The sequence below is a fragment of the Mya arenaria genome, chromosome 4 (assembly GCF_026914265.1).
Source record: "Mya arenaria isolate MELC-2E11 chromosome 4, ASM2691426v1".
In the NCBI taxonomy this organism is placed as follows: domain Eukaryota; kingdom Metazoa; phylum Mollusca; class Bivalvia; order Myida; family Myidae; genus Mya; species Mya arenaria.
Window position 1 is genome coordinate 48,934,705 of NC_069125.1, and position 7,275 is coordinate 48,941,979.

Here is a 7,275-nt window from a genome sequence, read left to right on the forward strand (position 1 = left end):
ACCAAACTCACATGCGCCCAGGCCGGGAATCGAACCCGGGTCGCCTAGGTGAGAAGCGAGTGCGCTAACCACTGCGCTAACCGGACAGCCGGGGAAATGGGCCGTGTTTTTACCTTCGAAGTGGTCCCGCAGTGCCGGATGAATGTGGTGGTTTTGTCTTCACGCCAAATACAGCGGGAAATTGGCTTTATCTAGTCCCTAGTGCCGGGGCATTTGGTGTTTTTTTACCAACTGTTCGTCCCTGTAGGGCTGTGATTTTGCCCGGGCTTGGCGTGACAGCATGTCGAAGTCCCCGATATTTCCCGGACCGGGGAGGGAGGGCGTGGTTACAATTGACTTCATTGTGTTATTTTTCTTTCTTAGTTTCGAATACGAACATAATTGGATAAGTTAAAATGATAGAAGATATCATTTATATTTTCGCTATTCGCGTCATTTGAAATGAAAGTAGATGTTATATGATTTGATATGATATTCTTTCCAACTGAAAACAAACTAAAACATCATATCAAATCTTGGATAGAATCTGGTGCGAGTGACAAAATATATCCAGAGCCCAAATTCTATACAACTACTCTCCGGAGCTCTGCTAAACAGACAAGCAAGGACTTTATTTCCACTTTTTACCCATCCCAAAGAGTATATACAAAAGAAGGAAATTATATAATACCTACTTCGATAGCTTCTTTGAAAAGATAAACGTAATTATTAGGATGTAAATACCGTATAGTAAAAAAATATTAAGGTTTCATTTGCATGTTATTTGCTGTTTAGAATTACGATCGCTGTTTTATTTTCATTCGTTTGGAAGAATAAAACGTTATGGGGCTTTTATCTGGAAAGGATTCCCGATATTGTGGTTATTTTTTGGAAGCGTCTGACAACTTTTATTGTCGTACTAAAATATGACATCATTCTGAGCCAAAGAAAATAAAGTGAAGTTAATTAATTTCGCTTGATTTTGCATTATTTCAACAGAAGAAGAGCTGAAGTTTATTATTTACAAAACATATTTAGACATGTTCAAAAATCAGGAAAATATCTTGATAAAACCTCAAAAAGTGTCTGAGAAGTAACTTACCTTAACTCGTATATTGTGATTAACAGATGCAGAAACAGATAAGTGTTTTAAAAATAAAATGAAACGTGTTTTAAAAATAAAATGAAACAAACTAAGTATAAAACTTCATTGGTAATGGTCTGCCAAAAGTTAACCTTCTTAAAATACATATATTATACATGAAATTATGATTAATAATTATACTATCTCAATTTACCACTTCCCTACTTAGTGACAATATGTGTGTTTTTTTAAAAGTTCAACAATGTTTTTCAAAATACACGATTCGCAAATATAATGCGCAATTTCGATTTATAAATGTCTTAAATGTAGGTCAAGATATTTGAGAGGCCTCAAAGATGCGCACACGCTCAGTGTGGTGTCATTTCTGCGCGTGCTAGATTATGAAGTTTTAGCCAGTTAAAACAATGAATAGATGGATGGATGGATGGATTTATTCGTGCGTATATATATTTATATTTATAACTTTATTGCAAGACTGTTCCAGTCCTGGATTGCTTGAAAAAGAAAGTATTTAAGATAAAACTGACAACCTGGGGCACTTTAAAATTAATGAATGAGATTTTTTAGTAAACTTACTCAATAAAACCAGAATAAAGTATGCTAGCATTAAATTGAGATTTAAATAATTGAACTAGTGATCACAGTAAGCAAACGTGTGTTTTAATAGGTGTTCGGGATTTGTATACTGTTCAGATTTGAGTACTGAACCAGCATTGTTAACCTGTAACATCTCTCTTCAGAGCGTTAAGATATAAACATATTATTATGTGTTTTCTCAATCTTGTTCTCGAGTTAGCCTGCCAGGATAAAAATGTATGCGTATTCAAAGGGACACTTCTTTTGTACTGCGGTAGCTGATAATCAAAGTATTGAGTCCTTTTAAGTCCATATTAGAAAGAATTGTGCAGTTTTTGCACATAATTTTTTCAGTTTAACATTTTGAAAACCAAACTATTTACGGTTAAGCAGTTAACCTGGTTAGAATTGTTTTCGCACCCTTGCATTTTTTTACAGAGTACTAAGATTAGACAGTTCTGCTATTCAGTGATTTTTTTGCAATTATTTTTACCGCCTGTGCCTTGCAAATTTGGAAAAAGAGAGTTTGGGGAAAATAGCTAATAAAATGGTAAATATATACATGTTTTAACCTTTTTGTGCATACATTATGCTGTGAAAGAGTAAGAATTGTCAAGATTTTCTTTATTTTTCAAGAAATTCATTGCTTATTTTATTCATTAACGTAATCTACGTAATCAAATTGGGGAAATAACATAAAATATGGGGGGAAATGGACATTTTGTTTCAAGGGGAAACAAACTTTAAAAGGTAGTCAATTGCACCGAAAAACTCACTCATATTATATTTAAGATTCTTCACTGTTTGCTTATTTAATTGCCGATATAATGATTCAGTCAATTACATTTAAAATATTTACGTTTACATTTAAAACGTTTCTCCACAACATATTGACTGAAGAGGCACCAGAGGACATTAAAAAACACATCCAGGAATATGCAAGAGGTAAGCAAAATGCAATCAAGATCCTGGTCCTGGGATGGATACTGACAGCAGACATTCATCATAATGTTCGTCGATTTGTACAGTTAATGTAAATGCAACATTGCATTGAATTGTTTGAAGGGCCCATTATAAACAATAAAGATTTTGGCCTGTTGCAATCTGTCATATACTTGCTGAGAAACATCACATTACACTGACTTAAAATACTTTTCTTGTGCTAAAAAGCAGACTGTCAAGAGGCTGTACAATTTCTAATTCATAAATTTCATAATTTATAGCTCGACTGGGAACAATTGTTTTGGCTTGAAGAACAGGACTATATTTTTATTGGGCAAGTTAAAGTGAAAAATTATGTGATTTTTGTTTTTCTTTTTTTAATTATGTCATTTTAGTGATATTTCGGTTATATTGGTTCTCCTGTAATATTAGCAGACATCATAAAGTATCTTCACCAACGTTCAACTCACTGACCACAAGTGACCCAATGGAGCCATATGCTGCAGGAAACCAACTTGGCAAAAGTATGGACATCTCACATCCTCAAGACAAAACGGGTTCAGAATCACCGGTGGCAGTGCTTAGGCAGCCAAAGGTAGGAAGTTGATGCAACACACAACACTCTTAATTTTCTCAGTAAGTTCTGCCTGTATTGGATTGCAAAGTCACGTTTCACATACTAAAATATGTTGTCATGTACTAAAAAGCAGACTCTCATGAGGCTGTACAATTTCTAATTCATCCCATTTTTGCTCGCCTGGGAGCAAATGTTTTTTTTTATTTTTGAAGAACAAAACTATATTTTTGTTGGCCATGCTTATTATTGTGTGATTTTGGTGAGTGATATTAGGTCTTTTGGGTTCTCCTGTCAAATTTGCAGATATACATCATAAAGTACCTTCATCAATGATCACCTCACTGACCACAAGCAACCCAATGGAGCCATATGCTGCGGGAAACCAAATTGGAAAAGAAATGGACCATTCACATCCTCAAGACAAAAAAGTTTCAGTGTCACAGGTAGCAGTGATTCACAGCCCAATGTAGGATGGACAGGCAATGCAGCACACAACACTTTTAATACACAAAAGAGGTAAAGTAGAACGGTGTAAATTCGAAGTTGGCCAATGATATTGTATGAGACGTTTCGACGCCACAGTAAAAAAGTCGACATCCTGATTTTTACCACTATAAAATGCCATTATTTTTTAGTTATTTTAGCAAACCGGAGCACTGAATTGAGCTTTCATTATAGCTTATTGTCTGTTGTCATCTTTCAACAATTATATTTAAATGAATCTTCTTTGAAAAAGAAAACGCTTTGAAACTTGATAGGTTTGTCCTTTACTAAGGATGTTTTAAAAATGAATTCCACTCGGATCTCTGAATTACATAGCAACAGAAAAAAAACTTACGACTACCAAGCCTCGAAGGGTAAAGCTCAAGTTTTGTCGTGTAGCATCGTCTAGTCGTCCTTATCGAAGTTATTACTAATTTCCTGAGCAGACACTGTCTTTCTTAACAACCAAATCAAGACCTTACAAACTTCCTTAGGCAAGTAAAAAAGTTCACATCCGGTCGCCAAACTGACACTAAAATTTTGCCCCGACCCTAAAACTTAGGCATTAGGCAATCTATTTTTTTTTTCTTTGATTTTTTTATTGTAAGATCATAAAAAAGTATTTAACATGTGATATTTGTTATGTTATGAAGCATAAAATCTTTGGTTTTGGATCACAGAAAAATCTTTAAACCAGTTTTTTTTGCAATGTAAACAACAATTTAAAGGCAAAACGATTTGAAAATGAATAAAATTATCCTTCTTCATGGTGAAATTGGACTCCTCCCTTTTTCCGTATGTTCACTGGATTTCAGCCATTGGCTGCTGCAATATAAAGAAAAAAAACACGACTTTTTAACTTCCGTTACCAATAGAGTTTTAGATTAATATTCATGCGAAAAGCTACAGAAACAAGCTCAGAAACAAAAAGTTTAAACATAAACCCGGTTTAATGGCACTGGGTAAACGCCAAAGACATCGAACATAAAATCACAAACAAGAAACATAGAAGAACAGCACAAAACTCCATAAACAGCATAGTGCATACATAACCCTATTTTTCATGATTTAAGAAGGTAAAGATACTAGTTCTTTTTCTTCTTTACAACACATAAGTAAATAACTTTGCGGGCTACCATGGTATGAAACAATTATAAAAAGGAACAAGTTTTTTTCGTGTGTCTGTTTTCATTTACTAACTCTCCGTTACCATCGCTTAAGTGTAGCTAGGTTAGTTGATTTATTCCTATAAACAATGCTATAACAGGAGTTTAACCTTTATAATAACAAACAATTATAGACAATAAAGTTAGTTATTGCTAGTTATGCCCGATTAGTGCACACTCTCAGCCAAATTGAATGACCTTGTCATTTACATAAATAAATAGCCACACATTTTAATACAATGCATATTTAATTAAAAATAGACTAATAGAAAGCAAACTTAAGAGGTAAAATAAAAGGGTGCCATATATTCACATTGAATCGTTGACCTTGAATACCATGATAAATGATAGTGGGTTCAAACTTTACATAGTAATCTTAAAACATTGCATGTTGAGCGATCGATGAGTTATGTTTCCATAGCAACATATTGTGCATACTGTGGACAACAACCATTTATCAAACCAAGCACTTGCAAAATATTATTTGAACAAAGCAGCATGTTACTTTTATTTTGATGCAGAATGTTTTGCCGACATTGGTGGAAATCGTACAAGACCAGCGGTATTTTTGTATACTGTATGACAAAAATCATACAGGCTCAGCACCATACAGATGCTGCAGGCTTCTGTCTTTAGCCAAAGCCAATTTAAACACCACAGGTAAACACCCGTTTTGGGATGACGTATTTCTAGGTCGTTTTTTATGATAATGTACGCATTTGACATATTGAATTCACTGTAACGATTTTAAATATTTCAATTTGCAAAAACAGGATACAAATACTCTTAAAATAGTTATTATTGTGACCTTTGTGGTGCTAACTACCACATTCGACGATCAGGAAGTCCCCAATGTAAGTATACATTTATTTTTTTTAGCCTTATAATGGATACATAAGATTAAACTTGTCTTCGAATAAATCCCAGTAAAGGAATCGCATTTACATATCGGAATTTGCTTTGAACACGCAAAGTGGAATTTTTGCTTAGTCTCGTTGTACATGGCCAATATTTGGATAATTGCGTTATTGTACTGCATGTGCAGTCTCTGTTAAAGGCCATATAAAAGGCCAGTGTTAAAATTGCATTTTTTGAAATGTTTTTTTATTAAACATTAAGTTTTGAATTATCACATGAAAGTTTAAACTGACTAGATACTGTTCACAATCATAACACAGGTAACAACCTTAACACGTGTTTTTAATTAAACATTATTAAGTTCTTTTTGAACTATCGCATGAAAGTTTATACTGACTAGATATTGTTCACAAATCTAAAAGCTACACTCTCACCGATTAAACGTTTTGACAACCTTTTTTTGTCTTGGAACGAGCCAATTTTTGCGAAAATCCATAGAAATTAGTTAATGTATAAGAACTCTGACAAAATCAAATCGCAGAGTTTTATATCGCAGAGTTTTATATTTAAGTAGTCTTGATGGGACTGTTTCACAGATGGGCACCAAAAAAAGATTTTTTCAGTAACGATTCTCAGGACAGTTATCTAATAGAATGTGTTATGCTTTGATATCATAATTGTAAAAAAAGTACCAAAATGTAAAAAAAGATTGTGTCGGAGGCCGGGTTCGAACCCGCGTCGTTAAAATTGAAGTCTAGTTTCTTACTGACTGAGCTACAAAGGCTTATACTAATCGGGTGACATAATTAAGCTATACACCTACGTCGGTAATATCACGTGATAACACCGACTAGCCAAACACGCATAAAGAATGAATTCTACCTGGTAGACATACCCAGTAATCTTTTTTAATGCATAAGGCAGAGTTCTGCAGCCCAAGATTCAAGAATGCCATTATCCTCTCTGCTGGATTATTGTAGCTCTGATTTGTGGCTGTGCATACACACATCATCATGTCTAGATCTAAGCTTATGAACTCGAGCAGACATGCCATTTTCACAGACTTGAAAGTAGTCTTGATGGGACTGTTTCACAGATGGGCACCAAAAAAAGATTTTTTCAGTAACGATTCTCAGGACAGTTATCTAATAGAATGTGTTATGCTTTGATATCATAATTGTAAAAAAAGTACCAAAATGTAAAAAAAGATTGTGTCGGAGGCCGGGTTCGAACCCGCGTCGTTAAAATTGAAGTCTAGTTTCTTACTGACTGAGCTACAAAGGCTTATACTAATCGGGTGACATAATTAAGCTATACACCTACGTCGGTAATATCACGTGATAACACCGACTAGCCAAACACGCATAAAGAATGAATTCTACCTGGTAGACATACCCAGTAATCTTTTTTAATGGAAAAATACGAAATAATTGCTAAACTTAAATAAATTGTAAACTATGTTGTACTTCAGTTAGTAAGTTTCAATGCATTGTACACATGGGTGCCAAGTTTGTGTCAGTTTTCGACAAAATAAATTGGCTATTTTATCATACGTGAGACAGCCCCTTTAAAGTGTTAATATTAACCAT